This window comes from Lissotriton helveticus, chromosome 1_1, assembly GCF_964261635.1.
Source record: "Lissotriton helveticus chromosome 1_1, aLisHel1.1, whole genome shotgun sequence".
In the NCBI taxonomy this organism is placed as follows: Eukaryota; Metazoa; Chordata; class Amphibia; order Caudata; family Salamandridae; genus Lissotriton; species Lissotriton helveticus.
The window spans coordinates 444,513,804-444,531,941 of NC_136057.1; the positions used below are offsets into that span (position 1 = coordinate 444,513,804).

At 45.7% G+C, this 18,138-nt stretch overlaps 1 protein-coding gene across 3 annotated transcripts in view; it reads left to right on the forward strand.

Annotated features, from left to right (window-relative positions):
• The window catches only part of SMC1B (structural maintenance of chromosomes 1B), a 2,760,606-nt gene that overhangs the window by 429,147 nt on the left and 2,313,321 nt on the right, over positions 1 to 18,138 (forward strand). The gene's annotated exons all lie outside the window — the stretch shown is intronic.

The window sequence follows — 18,138 nt, forward strand, 5'->3', positions numbered from 1 at the left end:
TGTTTCATTTTGGCAAACCTAAAGGTCAGAATCATTGCTACAAATGCGGCAAATCCGCTGAAATATCCCATAAGGGATACTGCGGATCAGATGTTTAGGATGGGAACTAGTTGCATGGAGAACTGAGTTCCCAGCCGTCTCTTTGCGATGTAGTTTAGTGTGCAATGCTTCCGCATTAACATATATTCCTTGACATCCAAAAATTCAACCTGTGTGGCACTAATGGTGGCAGTGAATTTTAAATTCAAATTGTTGTTATTGATGATGTCTACAAAATTAAGGGCAGATGAATTTGAACCTTTCCATATAAGACACACATCATCAATATATCGCCACCAATAGCAAACGTGTTTCTCAAACAGGCTTTTGTGTTCACCCATGAGGACGTGCTCCTCCCACCAGCCTACATGTAAACATGCACAGCTGGATGAAAAGCACGCCCCCATGGCCACACCCAGAAGTTGTTGATAAGCTTTTTTTTTAAATAAAAAAAAGTTATTAGTAAGGCAGATCTTAATCATAGGCAACAACATTTTGTTATGTCTCACTTGTCTAATACCACGTTGGCCTAAATAGTAAGAGACTGCATTCATTCCATTATCATGATGGATGCTAGTATATAAGGACGTGGTGTCCATTACTCCAAGCAAATAGTCCCTCTTCCATTTTACATGATTCAACTTTTTGAGAAAGTCCCCAGTGTCCTTTAAAAACGATGGTAAATTTCACATGTGTTCCTGTAAAAAGTAATCAACAAACTTTGATAAAGATTCCAACAAACTGTTCTGAGCAGAAATGATTGGTCTGCCAGGAATGGGGACAGTCTGTTTATGAACCTTGGGAATAAAGTACAATATAGGTGTGATAGGGTGAACCTTTTTCAAATACAGAAACTCATTTTTGCTAATGAGGCCTTCTCTTTTCCATTGGAATAATTATTTATGCACCTTATCTTTGATTTTGTTTAGGTCTGCAAATGAGCCTCTTTGTAACGTTCAAGATCGTTTAAATGAACCATTGCCTCAGTCATATATAGATCTCGTGGCCATACGACAATGTTGCCGCCTTTGTCAGCTTTATTTATAATCAGATCTTTTTTACTCTTTAATTTTTTACTCTTTAATTTTTACATAAGATTGTAGTATTGTAGCTGTGCATGTTTCATCTTGTAATGCTTGTTTCTGATTGATTTGTTCAGTTGTTTCAAATCTTCTATTACCATATCACTGAAAATATCTGTAGCATGCTGCTTAAAACTTTTCTTTTTCCCAATTAGCCCTAATTAACGGTACCCTCTTTAGTTTTGCTCTTTGTTCTGCAGCGCTGGGACGCTCTCGGGCAGCCATGCGCTTTATAAATCAAATTTCATTTCATTTCAGCATCTTTTGGCATGATTGGCATAAATGTTGATGCAGGGCCAAACGGACTTCTAACTGGGCTTACAATTCTTTTAGGATTTCCTGAGTTGACTGCATTTCTAAATCCGTATTGGTGGCCAAACTGTACAAAGCTTTTAACATGTCAGAATCAGATGCTTGCAAATTGGAGCCCATATTCTCAGAAAGTTCATTAGTAGTTGATGTTGAATTTTTTAGTTGGAAACATTTCATAAGTTTAAGTTTCCTTATAAACTTATAAATGTCAATTCAAGACTGAGTGTAGTTAAAATTGAATATATATATATATATATATATATATTCCACAGCAACTTCACCAGGCGGCCGAACACTGCAACGGATGCTTCCGTCACGGTAGGTGACTCCGTCTTGTTACACAACAACTTCAAAACACACGGAGCACACTCAGGGATCTTTAAGAAATGGTTTATTGTCGCAAATGCATTTCGGTAATCCACCTTCCTCAGTGCTAAAACCATCTGCCAATTCTGCTCAGCTTCCATTCTTTTAAACTTTTTCTTTCACTCCATTGGCGTGGCTCCAGCCAACTACAGGACGGGCCACCCCACATTGGGCAGAGATAGCGGATCGGCAGAGACTCGATGTCCCATAATACACCTTCATAATAAATGTCCGTTATGTGAGTTTTGAAAATTCTGGGCTTTTTCCTAATGTTGCCTATTGAAGTGCTGTCATGATGGTGAAGCCTTTAGATATAGATGAAGTTGAGTGTAGTCCCTTCGCTTTCCGCCGTTTGAAATTGCACAGACGCTCGCGGGTGTCTCTTGACATGTCGAAGTACCCCAGACTGATTAGCCAACTCCCTCACAGGAATACCAGTGCTGGCGGTGGTGGTTCAGGCACGCCAAAACTACTTCACAACAACTTCACCAGGCGGCCGAACACTGCAGCGGGTGCTTCTGTCATGATAGGTGACTCCGTCTTGTTACACAACAACTTCAAAACACACAGAGCACACTCAGGGATCTTTAAGAAATGGTTTATTGTCGCAAATGCATTTCAGTATTCCACCTTCCTCCCTCAGTGCTAAAACCATCTGCCAATTCTGCTCAGCTTACATTCTTTTAAACTATTTCTTAAACTCCATTGGCACGGCTCCAGCCAACTACAGGACGGCACACCTGTTTTGGATATATATATCCAAAACGTCTCACTCCCAAAAGAACAGGTAGAGGCCACTCAAGGGATACGTTTGGGAATCCTTTAATTCATCAGCTGTTGCGTAATGCATTCTGCCTTTCGGCCTTCCTCAGTTGCAGCTGAATGTAAGATTAGGCTTACACCCCCACCTTTTAAAATGGCCAGAGTCTCTCTCATAGGCGGAATTCCGCTGACCACCGTCACATGATGGCAACTTCCTGTAGTTCGCTAGCGAAGTACAGCTCCCAGAATGCTGTAGTCCCGGGTGTGTGTTGCTGGGATGGACTGACAATGTTCATGTCTTGCTGTAAAAGGTGTGGGGTGTCAAATTCAAAGTCCTTGTAATGTTGCGTGGCAGATTTCCCTTGGGAACCCTGTTGAATGTTCCAACCTGTGTGTGTGTGTGTGTGTCTGTGTGTGTCTTTGTGTGTCTGTGTGTCTGTGTGTGTGTGTGTCCAAAAACGCCCAGAAGCTTGAGGCTGCACAGCTCTGCAGGTGAGTAACAACTCTATTTAAACCACGCTTAACATCCCTTTGAAGTCCATGGCCTGACGCGTTTCGATGCCGCTGTTTGCATCTCCTCAGAGGCCGTGTCAGCTGAGGTGATTTGTGGCTACCGCATCTCCCCTGCGTGTTTCCGTAATAGGGGGCTTCAGTGCTCCTCCTTTGGTGGCAGTTCATTTTTAAATGCATGCTGGGATTTAAGGTCTCATTTTGCCAATTAACGCCCTCTAGTGGGTTACCTCCGGCGGCAGCTAATTATGGGCAATTTTTCTCGGCCCTCCATTGAGCCTTGGATGAGACTCGGCCGGCTTGATTAAAGGTGCCCTGCAGCTTCGGAAAGATGAAACTTCCTCTCTCCTAATGGCCATTAGTTTCGGGCAGTGCCATCCCTCTGCAGCCTGGAACCGCCACATAATATGTAACCAAAAACGCCCAGAAGCTTGAGGCCGCACAGCACTGCAGGTGAGTGATGAGTGACGAGTCATGAGTGATGTCACTGACAATGTCATGAGTGATGTAATATGTGATGTCATCAGCAGTGCATTGCGGGCGCGCAAGTTATAGTTAGCTGAACTAACTATAACCGGGGAATTTCAATGGAGTGAAATGTCCAGCTAACTATAACGTGTGAAACCTATGGTTTTTTCAGTGAATTTCTAAGGTTTTTTAAATGCTAATTCCTAACTATAACGTGGCTGAAACCTATGGTTTTTTCAGTGAATTTCTAAGGTTTTTTAAATGCTAATTCCTAACTATAACGTGGCTGAAACCTATGGTTTTTTCAGTGAATATCAAAGGTTTGGTAAATGATCATTTTAAATGTATTAATTGTTATATTTTTTATACTGATTTACTACATTGTTTTAAACATTTTTTAGATTTTATTTTTTAAATTGCATTACATATTTTTAATATAAATTGAAAAAAATGTTTTAAAAATATTGAAATTGTAATATTTGTTTTTTTTATTTTACTTTTTTCAAAATGTATATATATTTTATATAGCAGGCGATTATATCCTATGGAAGGAAATTCAAGTTACTGGTAAGTACGGTTAAAATTACTTTTCAGGATCAGTACGGGGCTCAAAGATGCAGCATTGAGGTCTCTCCTGATAACAGGTGAGTAAATCGGAATTCGTAGTTAGGCTGATTTTAGAGGAATATTTTAAAGTTCCAAAACTCCACACTTAAAAGAATTTCCAAGTGAAACCAGTCAATGTTAGCCTATGGAGGGGAAATTCAAGTCAATGTAAGTATGGTTAGAATTACTTTTCAGAATCAGTAGTGTGCTGAAAGATGCAGCACTGAGGTTTCTCCGATAACAGGTGAGTAAATCGGGATTCGAAGTTCTGCTGATTTTATAATAATATTTTAAAGTTCCTAAACTCCACACTTAGAAGAGTTTCCAAGTAAAACCACACAATGTTACCCTAAGGAAGGAAATTCACTTAGCAGGTAAGAAGTGTTATCATTACTTTTTCTTACTCCGTGGTGCATCCTGGATCCAGCACTGGTGCATCTCCTGTAAACAGTTGAAAGAATGCGTTTAAGTCATACAGGCGTTTGTGAAAATAGACACTTTTCTGGTGAAAACCAGACAATGGATTCCTATGGAAGGAAATACAAGTCACTGGTAAGTATGGTTAGAATTACTTTTCAGGGTCAGTGCTGGGCTAAAAGATGCAGCACTGTGTTCTCTCCTGATAACAGGCGAGTAAATCGGAATTTGTTGTTCAGATGATTTTAGGTGAATATTTTAAAGTTCCAAAACTCCACACTTAGAAGAATTTCCAAGAGAAACCAGACAATGTTAGCCTATGGAAGGAAATTCAAGTCAGCAGCACGGCTTGGCTCCCGAGGGCTCATAGCTCCTAATGCTGATAGTAAGACGAATGGAAAGAAAGCGCTAGAGGCTGTGAGGGGGAGAAGTGTAATAAACAGTGTAATAAACAGCAGAGCGGTGAAAAACGGCATAAGCGGCAAGCAGTTTCCTGAAGTTTCCTGAAATACTGCAGACGCCACTTTTTGCTCCTGATCAATTACGCAGCTGCAGTAGCACTCCGGCTTAATTACGGAAAGCAGATTTTTGAAGTACTGGTAAAAGATCAAAAAAGCGGCAAAGCGGCAAGCAAATCCTTGAAGCACTGCAGACGCCGCTTGGGGGGTCCGGCATCTGATTGTGTTGCACTAATGAGCTGCAGTGAGACTGTTCCCAGTTGCCAAGTGGAGGAGCACCCTGTGGCCGGTGGAGAGGTGAATGCCGGCGGAGAAACTCTCCTTTGCGTGCAGATTCAACAGGCGCTGGTAACAGAACAAAAACATAATACAAAATAAACCGTGAAAATCGGGACTGGGAGACAAGGCTCCGTTGAGTGAACGAATACAGTTGGCAAGGACCCAGTGTGAAATACGTCCCCCAGGGAAGTCTTGATATATGTTTACCGCTGCATCGCTTGAAGAGCTGGCATTGGGGGGGAATCTTTTTGCTATTCTGCCAGAAAGCCAGAAAGCCAAGTAGCTAGAATTTGCAATCAGTTACCTGCCCTGTCCCATTGTTTCTTTGGCCGCTGGGTAGAAGGAGGAGGAGTGGAGCTGGACTACTAGTACCTGGCTCCCCGTGGCCACTGCATCACCAACGACGCCAGCCTCTTGTGCCAGGAGGAGCACATAAATCCAGCGCCTGGCTGGGCCAGGTCTCGTATATCTGACATATTTGCAGCACACTCGAAGCCGTGAGGGAAACGGCTGGGTGCCACTCCTGCTCCGCCACGCCGTGAGGGAAACGGCCAGCAAAAACACCAGGAAAACTCCAATTCCCAGCCGCCCGGGGCCACGGGCCGCTGGTGACGTACTAGCCTGCGCCTGGAGGCACAACAAAAACTGGGAGCGCCCCCCCGCAGCGTGGGACGCGTGCGGGCGGGCCCCTCCTTGCCTGTCATGCCCAGGAAAAGCCAGGGCTGGGCCACCCCTCTAACATTTGATACCGACCCCCGCCATGGACCACATTGCATAGACTGCCAAACCAGGATTGCTCCTAAAGGTACTGTTTTTAGAAACTATATAAGACTTTAGTAGTTGCTATATGTTGACTGGGGAGTTTGTTTTGGCTTAGATTGCACTATCTAAGGAATAAAAATGGGCAGGCGAATTAATGTGCTGGCATCAGTTGCACCGACATCCTTAGTTAAATCTACCTCAATAGATAAGATGCTTCAACGAGCCATTGGTGTGGTGGCAACAGAGATAGAACTGACAGAGAGGCGTCTTTCATTAACACCTGACCTGGCCCCTATTCTGATCACACAAGAAGGTCCTGACATTGACTCCTTAGCTGACGAGGACCATTCCTCTGTGCAACTAGATCCCTTGCCACAGTCCCCTGATGCACAAATCTCTCGGCTGGGTGCTCGCCCCAAAATTTAAAAAAATGCCCTGCTAGTAAAATCTAAACGCACAAGGAAAAATGAAGCACGAAACACTACTACCAGAGAAGAGGCTATATCCCCATCATCACCAATGGCCATTTCCCCAGTACCACCGCTGTGGATTAAGGAAGCTCTGATGGACCTCCAAGTCCATATCAGGATAATCATAAGGGAAGAGTTAAAGCCCCTTGAGGACCGTAATGCCAACATATCCAAAACAATGGACAAGCTGGTGGACATTTGCGGAATGGCCACTAGGAAAGATTTAGTTAATCCGGGTCTGACTATCCCGCCACCCTCTGGCCCAACAGTTCCTGCCTACAGATCCTCCCCCAATATTGACTCTGACTCTGGTGCCACCGCTATTGCTGTGTTGGGGGAGGTGGGGTGGTAACAACAACAACAACAAGCCTATAGTAAATGACAGGGGGAAGCAAAGGGTTGCAACACCGCAGGTGGCGCATGATAGTAATAGCAGCCCAAGGCGTGGTATGACTGAGGGGCAAGTTCTAGGTGGATCAAAGGGAAAGAATGTTTCTAAGGCGACTGCCCTGGTTAACGCCCCTGTGCTTCCCTGTATTAACCTACCCCCAGCCTCTACCCCCTATGTGATTGTGTTGGTGTTAAGTCCATCGGATAAGCGCCTCATATTCCGGAGTAGCGGAGGTCGAATGGAGGGATGACGGAAAGACTACGTGTCCCAGCGATGATCCGGAAGTGAGAGGATCCATATAGGAAGACACCGCCAGCAGCCGGTGTCGGATATTTTGTATTGGCAACCAGAGCAGAAGAGCACTGCTTCAGCTCTGAGGATTCTTGGTTCCTGTGCTTAGGAACGCTTCCCGGCTTTGTTATTCTGGTGAACTTCGTGTCATACGAAGTTCGGCAATTGCGGGTCTGTCTTCCCTGATCTTTGCCCTCCGTTGGAAAGCCTGTTTTCCCAAGGCTATTGCGGAGGACGATTTTGTGTATTGTTTGCGAGCCTCGTTTTGTGCCTACCTTGCCCTCCATTGGACGAGCCTGCCATATCGCGGCTCATGCGGAGGACGAACTGTGAAACTCCTGTGGGGGAGTCCTTTATTTGTACCTCGTTTTTGCCCTCCGTTGGAAAGCCTGTTTTCCCAAGGCTATTGCGGAAGACGCTATACATATATATATATCGTTAGTGGCATAGAATCTGGATTGTTGATTTGGTCCTCTGTTGGCGAACCTGCAGGCTTGCGGTTCTTGCGGAGGACTTTTCTGAATACATGGCAGAAGTCTTTTCCAGCCCACAGAAGAACTACTGAGTAGTTAATGGGTGTGGAACGTAGTTGGAATACCTATCGGGACCATATTTGCGACTTGGTACAGGTACTGTACCTTCAGAATTATACCTCGGGGTGACGTAACTCATTTTGGATTATCATTTTATAACATTCTCATGTGAGGTGACTTTGTGCTTCAAAGATACTGCTTAGGAGTGGCCCCTTTCTCAATATCGTAATTTCAATACGGGGGGTAGGTATCCATTCCACATATTAGAAACATTATTAATGAGAATATAATACAGTGGGTCATAGTAGTTGTTCTTTGTGTTTTGCAGGGGGAAGTATAGCAGTTCGCCTCCTTAAGGTGCCCATGCAGGTTGTGAAGAGTCGTATCTTATTTCTTGCAGTAGAATTCTTTTCTTTTACTGGTATAGTTTAAGATGGTGTAGCTGTTCATGTAGATACAAGGTGGTGACATATTAGGGTTAGGCAGGAGAAAGTAAGTGTTGTAAAGAGGAGCGTGGCCTCAGAACACCACTCTGCAACGCAGCACCCTGCCGCATACTGGAGATACCTGGTGGGTTAGTTGGCCCCCAGGGACCCCCAGTATTCAAGGGGAATTCGTTTCCCCTCTGCAAATGCGCCAGGGGGCTATGGTCGGGTGGGAGCCCTACCATAGCACCTGTGTGGGGGGCTCAAGCACCCCACACGTCCTGGGGACCGCCACCTCCCCGGGGCACTACATTTTATCCAGTATTATGGGTGTCTTTCATAGATTCACATGCCTGAATCATTCCCCGTCGTCGAGACGGGAGTATCCGGTACATAGAAAAGTAATGTCCTATAGACATATATAGAGAGAAGTAGGCATAAGGGCCTCGCCTTAGTAGCCTATCTATGTCCTTTTGTAAAAAGGACCAAACTCTAGAAGAGAGCCAATCAGCTAACACCTCCCTCTAGAACCTTCCTGTCAGGAGCCTCAGTCTCTCAGATTTTCTACCGCACGTTGTGCTAAGGGAGTCTCCACCTGAGTTCTCCTCAGGTTTCCTTTTTCTACCTTATTTCTTCACAAATTTGGATTTCTTTCCTTCAAGACTGATTATGGCTGATCCTCAGAAGAAGGGTCTCTTCAGAGCATGTACTTCTTGTGTCAAAAATAGGCTACATGTGGAAGACCAGCACAAGACATGCTTATATTGCCTGTATCCGGACCATTCGCCTAAAGACTGCAAAATTTGTAGAACTTTTTCTACAAAAACGCTAAAAGACAGAGAAGGACGCCTTTTACTCTGGCTTAACAGGCTTGAGACCAAAGACAATCTGGAATCTTCAGAGGAAGATGAGTTCTCTTCAGTTTCCTCAAAGCTGTCTCTGAAAAGGCCAAGGGTGGCTTCCCCTAGCCCTACAGACGCTCCTCCAAAGAAGGCGGTAAAAACGTCTTCAGAGGCCAAGTCATCAGCGTCTGACTCCTTCAAAAAGCCTACACCGTCGACGACGACGACCTCGTCGACGCCCTCATCGATACAAAAGAAGGTGGTGTCTACCGTCTACGTTTCGACGTCGACGACGACAGTATTGACGACGACGGCATTGTCGGCGTTTTCATCATCGACGACGACTACACCGTCATCGTTGGCGGGTAAGCCTTTGTCGTCGATTATTCTCATAAAGAAATCATCAACGACTACAGCATCGACGTTAGTGTCGACGACGAGGCCAGCACCGTCGACGCCTTTGCCGTCGATGAGATCATCATCGTCGACGAGTGTTCCGTCGACGAAGGAGTCGACGACGAAGAAGGCACCGTTGACCGAGGCACCGTCGACAGTGGCATCGTCGACGAAGGTGTCTTCGAGGAAGTCGTCGTCGACGAAAGTATCGACGACGAAGGCAACGACGATGGAGATACAGTAGTCAGCCGCACCGTCGACGAAGACATTGTCGTCGCCTCAATGGTAGCAGTCGCCGACGGTTCCACCGTCGACGAGACAGACACAAGCACTACAATCCGTAGACGATAGGTCGTCCAGGATCCTGCTGTTGACGAGCCCTTCAATGACAGCTGAGGCCGAGTTACAACCCGCTTCTCTCAGGGTAAAGAGCTCAACAAAGGTGATTACACCAGAGTTAACGTCCCCAAGTAGAGTGCAAGGATTGCCTCCAACTTGTCTCCTACGGGATGAGGAGTCGGATGAGGAAGATAACACACAGGCTACCAGTCCATCTCATCTAGTGGTCAAATGCCAAAGCACTGATGAGGAAGTTGATGAAGCTGAAATTACCCGAGCATAATGTTCAGACACAGGTTCAGACTCAAATTACGCCCATGGTATGTCTACCAGCGTCTATAGTGTCTGATTTGCAATTTTTAATTCAGGACTATAAGCAGCGATTCCCGGAGTCCTCGGCTCCAGCGGCTAGACAGGCTCCTCCAGCAGCGGGACCGTCTCCGTCTCCACGGCCCAGACCTCCACCATTGGTGCTCCGTCAGGAGAGGGAACAGATACAAGATCCTCCATCATCTGAGGATGAGGAAGAACAACAGGAAGAGGGGGAGGTCCAAGATGACCATTCCTATCATGATGACGGAGATGATTACATTATTTCTTCTCCAGCGTCCCCGGAGCCCGCTACCTCAGGTTCGCCGCCTGCGGACATAGGTGAGTTCCACAATCTGGTGGAGAGAGCAGCCAAAAGGTTCCACATGACGATGGAGTCTCAAGAAACTGACTGTTTTCTTTATGATTTTAAGGAACCGCTTAAGAAAACCACCAGGTCAATTCCGATTATTGACTATATATGGAAAGAGGGTTTGCAGTTGATGCAGACTCCAGCCTCAGTTTCAGCGCTGGTTCCAAGACTGGACAAAAAATACAAAGCCCCAGCATCGGCACCAGCCTGCCTCACAGGACACCCCAAACCAGACTCAGTGGTTACACAGGCAGCGCAGAACAATTCCAGAAATCCCTCCTCTCCCTTAACAGCTCCACCTGATAAGGAGGGCAGGAAGCTGGACAATATCGGAAAGCGTTTTTCAACCACATCGGCAATGACAGTAAAGGCAGCAAATTCTATTGCACTTCTAGGAAGGTATAATAGGCAGTTTTGGGCAGACATTGCTCCGTATTTATCTGAACTGCCAGAGGACATGAAAGAGGAGGTCTAATCTCTACTTCTAGAGGGTCAGTCTTCGGCCTCTGAACTGATCGACTGTGCTATGGATGTAGCAATGACTGGATTCAGACAGCTAGCAGGAGCAGCTGTATTGCGAGACAAGGATGACTCAAGTCTACCTCATTCCGGCAGGAGGTACAATCTAAAGTCCTGGACATGCCATACGATGGACAACACCTGTTTGGAGCCAAGATCGATGAGGCGCTACAAACAATAAAAAAGGACACAGACACAGCGAGAGCGCCCGGCACGCTGCAATTTAGAAACCAGTCCTTTCGAGGGAACAGAGGCAGAGGACAATCCTCTTACAGGGGCAATTATCAAAATAGATCCTCATATTCTTACAGCCAAGGCAAGTCACAATACCAACCTCGCCAACAACAACAGGGCAGACAGTCCTCTTTTGGAAAGTCCAACTTTAGGGGAAAAAATCAACGGAAGACAACTGGCGGATGTCAATGACCTATTCCTACAGCCAGTCCATCCCTCATCTCCCTCTTTGAAAATTGGAGGAAAACTGACCCAATTCCTCAACAATTGGAGGAGAATAACAACGGACCGGTGGGTCCTTCAGTTAATTCAATTTGGACATTCAATAGAATTCGAAAATATCCCTCCGACAACCCCTCCTCGCCCAATGCATCACAAAAACCTGCGATTGCTTCTTCAAGTAATCTCAATTATGCTACAAAAAGGGGCAATAGAGCGAGTACCGTCCGCTCACAAGGGGAGAGGATTTTACTCCCGTTTTTTCCTTATTCAAAAGAAGGAAAAGAAATGGAGGCCCATTCTAGACCTCAGGGCTCTCAAAGCATTCTTATAGAGGCAATCGTTTCGCATGGTCACGATTCAAGAGATCTTGGGTCTCTTGGAGGAGGGAGATTTCATGACGTATTTGGACCTGCAAGATGCATACTTTCACGTCCCAGTCCACAAAAATCACAGAAAATTCCTAAGGTTTGCAGTGGCGGGCCAGCACTATCAGTTCTGTGTCCTCCCTTTTGGCCTCAAGTCTGCGCCCCGGATCTTCACCAAGTGTCTCTCCCCGGTGGCAGCATTCCTCAGGCAGCATGGACATCAGGTCTTCCCATATTTGGACAACTGGCTGGTGAAGGCACCGTCTTTGTCAGGCGCAACCAAATCCTCCAACGCCTGTCTAAATCTCTTCAAGCACTTGGGTCTGACACTCAATCAAGAAAAATCCACCTTACATCCCTCTCGAGTCATTACCTTCCTCGGAGCAACACTAGATACAAAATCTGCCAAGGCATTCCCATCTCAGGAGAGAAAACGCAAGCTCGTCTCTCTGGCCACATCAGTGGCTTCGAAGAAGACTTTGCCAGTCCGTACCTACAAATCCCTCTTGGGAATGATGTCCTCGTGCATCCTGCTCATACCGCACTGTCGTCTCAGGATGCATCCGCTCCAAGAGGCTTTGTCCAAACAGTGGACGCAATGCACGGGATCGTTCGAGGACCGCATAAAGATCACGATGCAAATCACCAAGGCATTGCAGTGGTGGAGGTCGCTCAAGAACCTCTCGCAGGGATTGCCGTTCCTGCTTCCAGCAGCTCCTCATATCATTACAACGGACGCCTCCCTAGAGGGTTGGGGCGCAGTCCTACAGGAATTACGGATCAGTGGCAGATGGTCAGAACCGGAGACGCAGCTCCATATCAACCTGCTGGAGCTGAGAGCAGTCTTCCTAGCCGTCCTTCTTGCCAAGGATCAAGAACTCCCTAGTGCTCCTCAGGACCGACAACACTACGACGATGCACTACCTGAACAAACAGGGAGGGACGCGTTCGCTAACACTCTCTCGCGAATCGCAAAAGATCTGGAATTGGCTCATTCTCCACAACGTATCGTTGAAGGTGGAGTACGTCCCAGGCAAGGACAATGTCATCGCAGACGCACTGAGCAGGCAGAGATCTTCAACACACGAATGGGAGCTAGACACAACAACCACTATTCAAATCTTTTCAAGGTGGGGAACGCCGCAAATCGACCTATTTGCGACCAGAGAGAACACCAAATGCCAAAACTTCGCAAGTTGGCGTCCCCAATCAAGGTCTCTCGGGGATGCATTTTCCATCGCATGGCGCAACGTCTTTGCATACGCATTGCCGCCATTTCCAATGATTGCCAGAGTCCTCAGAAAGATGAAGGCGGAGTCTTGCACTTTAATTCTGATAGCCCCATTCTGGCTGAGGCAACATTGGTTCACAGACCTTCATCGCCTGTCACTACAGCCGCCGATCCATCTAAGTCAGCATCCATCTTTGAGCAACAAGCAGGTTCAACATCTGGATCTGAAATCTCTCAGGTTATCAGCTTGGCTCCTGAGTACCGAGAATTCAGCAATATAAACATCCCGCAGGATTGTAAAGATATCCTAGCCAGGGCAAGAGCGGGCAGCACTAACAAGACTTATTCCCTGAAGTGGAAACGCTTCTGCATATGGTGTGCGGACAAGGGTCTACGTCCCTTCGCCACCTCTCCAGAACAAATATTACCCTACTTACTACATCTGGCGCAGTCGGGCCTGGCCCACTCCTCCATAAGGGTACATTTGGCGGCAATATCAAGGTTTAAAAGAACATCTAAAGTACCCTCTCTCTGGTCTAGTAGACTAATCAAACAATTCCTTAAAGGTCTCTGTAGATCATTTCCTCGACCACGGATGATCCCTCCAACATGGCATCTAAATGTGGTTCTTAACCAACTGATGAAACACCCTTTTGAACCCATTCACAGGGCAGACGTGAAATACATTTCGTGGAAGACGGCTCTCCTCCTGGCGCTTAAATCAGCAAAGAGGGTCAGTGAACTGCAGGCTCTTTCCATACAAGACCCCTTCCTGCAGTTTCGGGATGACAGAGTGATTTTAAGGACCAATCCTATATTTATTCCTAAGGTCCCGTCGGACTTCCACTTAAAAAAGCCTGTGATTCTCAGATCATTCTTTCCAAATCCCAGCACCGCAGCTGAGAGATCGCTCCACTCATTGGACCTTAAGAGATGTCTAAAATGTTATCTTGATAAAACCAAACATTTCAGAAACTAACCAACTCTTCATAGCCTACAGTAGGCCCAGGAAGGGTCTACCGCTTACCAAACAAAGCATCTCCAGATGGATCTCTTCGGCGATTGCCTTTTGCCACGACAGAGCCGGACAGCCATTGCACTCTAAGTGCCAATTATCGACATCTGCAGGACGGCAACATGGAAGTCGCCGCATACCTTCACCAGGCACTACTGTCTGGATACAGAGCTGATGAAGGATGCAGCAGTGGGACAAGCAGTGCTACGCCACCTGTTCCAGTAAGGTGAGCCTTCCTCCATCCCTCCATCCTTCTCTGGTATGCACATTTCTCTGTTACTGCTTCTGGTTGCTGTCTGTTGATGGTTCATAGTCGCATGATATGTATTATCTAATGACTTGTATGTGATGCTCCTTCCGAAATGTGCACAAGGTATTGCTTGCTACTCTGATTCAGGCAGGTGAATCTATGAAAGACACCCATAATACTGGATAAGAAATGCGTTACTTACCTGTAACTGCAGTTATCCAGTATTGGTGTCTTTTATAGATTCACATGCAACCCTCCCGCCTCCCTTGGAAGGACTCACCTATCTCTCTATCAGTGCTACGCCTACTTAGCTTGGTGCGTACGAAAATCTGAGAGACTGAGGCTCCTGACAGGAAGGTTCTAGAGGGAGGTGTTAGCTGATTGGCTCTCTTCTAGAGTTTGGTCCTTTTTACAAAAGGACATAGATAGGCTACTAAGGTGAGGCCCTTAGGCCTACTTCTCTCTATATATGTCTATAGGACATTACTTTTCTATGTACCGGAGACTCCCGTCTCGACGACGGGGAATGATTCAGGCATGTGAATCTATGAAAGACACCAATACTGGATAAATGCAGTTACAGGTAAGTAACGCATTTCTTTTAATTGGGGGGTCCGTGACGGACCCCACAGCCCCGGGGACCGCCACCCACCGGGGCTTTCATATTATGTTTGCGGGGTGTTCACGCCCCCCCCCCCCCCGCAGCCCCTTGGACCACCACTCCCCGGGGCTTTTAAATTAAAAAAAAACTTGTGTGGTTTAAAAGCCCCGGGCTGGGGGGTCCGTCACAGACCCCCAAATTAAAAAATTTAGTGCCCCCGGGAGGTGGTGGTTCCCGGGGTGTGTGGGGGGGCTTGAGCCTCCCACACACGTTTTTTTTATTTAAAAAAAAAATAGCAGCCCCGGGGGGTGGGGGGGGCGTGAGCCCCCCGCATTCGTAATGTGAAAGCCCTGGTGGTTGGTGGTCCCCGGGGCTGGGGGGCCCCCTCCATTATTATAAAACACATTGCTCCCGGGACTTGTATGCCCCTTCCCCAAGGTGGTCAGGGTTTTTCTATCCTGCCCCCTTATCTTGTTTTTCGCGTTTCTTTTTCTGCTTTCTTGTGCCTCAGTCCTACCGAGGCACAAGATGGCTGGCAACACTTCCTGATTTGGAGTGTTGACAGCCAATTACCATAAAGCTTGTCCTCAGGCGGATACGCGTACCCTACTTCGTCCATAGATATATATATGATTTTACTTTTGATTTTCTCAGGAACTACTGACCGGATTTACACAATTTAACAAAAAGCATGATCTGCGAACCAAACTCTACCTTTTTGCCAAATTTGGTGTAATTCCGTTCAGCAGTTCGGGCTGTAGCCATGTCTAAAGGTCCCTATGGAAAATTGCATAGGGAAAAAAATTTTGGGACCCCCTTTTTTCTCAGCCCCTGCTTGACGAATCACCCCGAAACTTACAGGATCGGATAGAAGCGGAGCGCATCGCCCCATCTTCTTGGAGAATTTTGCGAAGATTCGTCGACCGGCACCAAAGTTATTTCAAATAGAATGTTTCGGATTTCCTATGGAAACTAGGTTCTAACTATAACTACCTACTGGCAACCGGGGGGGGGGGGGGGTGTGTGTGTGTCTCCGTGTGTGTGTGTGTCCTTCCGTCCCTGGAGACTTATGCCCAATCAGGGCGAAATTTAATAGGTCGTTGTTAAAAAGCTATTTGGTAATAATACAATCATGTTTACTGAAGCTGTTATTTAACCGCTTATGTTTATATGTCTCTGTCAATACCAATAGAACGTTATATACGTTTATTTGTTTAACTTTGACCACTCCAAGATGGCGGAACCACCGATGTTTCACTGCATAGTCCCCTTTTACTGTCTATGTACTGGTGATTAACTTTGAATGTGTATAGATAAAAGGAATGGCGGCTGCGGCGCTTCTGTGCAACAATTGAAGGCTAAGTGCCGAAACGCGTCTGGTGGAGTTTGGAGCAGGAATACGTGGACGGGATCACCTCCGTCTGACGTGCACCCGTTCTTGAGTGCAGCAGGCTGGTGTTCGGGGAGATATATATATATATATATATATATATATATATATATATATCCGACTGAGCACAATCTAACTAAACGATTCTGTGCACCTAATGGTGGTCCGTGCTCCGTTTTTTTTGTGGAATTGCAAACGCCGGCTGGTAGAGGAGTTGATATATATATATATATATATATATATATATATATATATATATATATATATATATATATATATATATATATATATATATATATATATATATTCACTGAAAAAAACATAGGTTTCAGGCCTGATATATTTAGGAATTAGCATTAAAAAAAACCTTAGAAATGCACTGAAAAAACTGTAGATTTTAGGGGTGTTAAATTTAGCTGGACATTTCACTCATACAAAACCATTGAAATTCCTCCGATATAGTTTGTTGTACTAAATATATCTCGCGCGCCCGCAATCCACTGCTGATGATGTCACATATTACATCATTCATGACATGGTAAGTGACATCACTGATGACATCTCAAATGACATCACTGATGACATCATCCAGTGAATGTGGTTTGCTTTGTTATTTAAATATGTATTATATATATAGCAATTTGCATTGAAGAATGAGTTGATATATAAATATCTGGATGGAGGATTTAGTAGCAGTGTGATTGACTGTTTACTTGACTAATTTAAAGTGTCTCTAAATATATTGGATAGTGACTAAACTGTGTGAACATCTGTATCACTTTGTCAGTTGTTGTAAAAACTACTTCATCAACAGTGGATTGCGGGCGCACGAGATATATTTAGTACAACTAACTATGAGGCCTATTAGGATGGGAAACGGACTTGCGTCCGTCCGCCACCCCCGAGGTGGAGGGACCGTCCGCAGGGGGCGGCGGTCCCTCCGTTGCAATTAGGATGTGACTGCCACCCTGGCGGTCACATCCCGTATCTTTAACCTTGCGGCGGGTGCAGCTTGAAGCAGCACCCGCCGCAAGGTTAAAAATGCATGATTTGGATTTACATGCACAAAGCGGCAGGCACCGCGTGCACCCCCACCCCCCCAATACCTTGGGGGCCCGCAAGGGGCCCCCCAACACAAAAGACCACATGCTTTTCCACGGCCATGTTTCAACACACATCCTAATTTGGCTGACGGTGTTTTGCAGACACCGCCACCAAATAGCGCTCATCATCCCGCGGATCAGCGGCGGACGGACCTGCCGTCCGCCGCTGTTCCCACCGCCATCCTAATCTGTCGGTAGGTGATTTCTGTCACCGTGGCGGTGAATCCGCATCCTCCGGGCCGGCTGTGGCTTCCACCGGCCCGGAGGATGCGGATTCACCGCCATCATAATCGACCCCTATATCGGAGGAATTTTAAATGCTAATTCCTAACCATATCAGGCCTGAAACCTATGGTTTTTTCAGTGAATTTCTAAGGTTTTTTAAATGCTAATTCCTAACTATATCAGGCCTGAAACCTATGGTTTGTTCAGTGAATTTCAAAGGTTTTTTAAATGCTAATTCCTAACTATATTAGGCCTGAAACCTATGGTTTTTTCAGTGAATTTGCAAGGTTTTTTCAATGCTAATTCCTAACTATAACGTGTGTGAAATCTATGTTTTTGTCAGTGATTTTACAAAGTTTTTAAGTGCTAATTTCTAAATATAACGTGTGTGAAACCTATGGTTTTTTCTGTGAATTTCCAAGGTTTTTAAAATGCTAATTTCTGTATCAATTTTTATATTTTTTATATATTTATTTTCCAACAAACAGCCTTTGTATATTGTAATACATTGACTGTATGCTGTAATATGCAACGGCACAGCTAGTTTTTATGA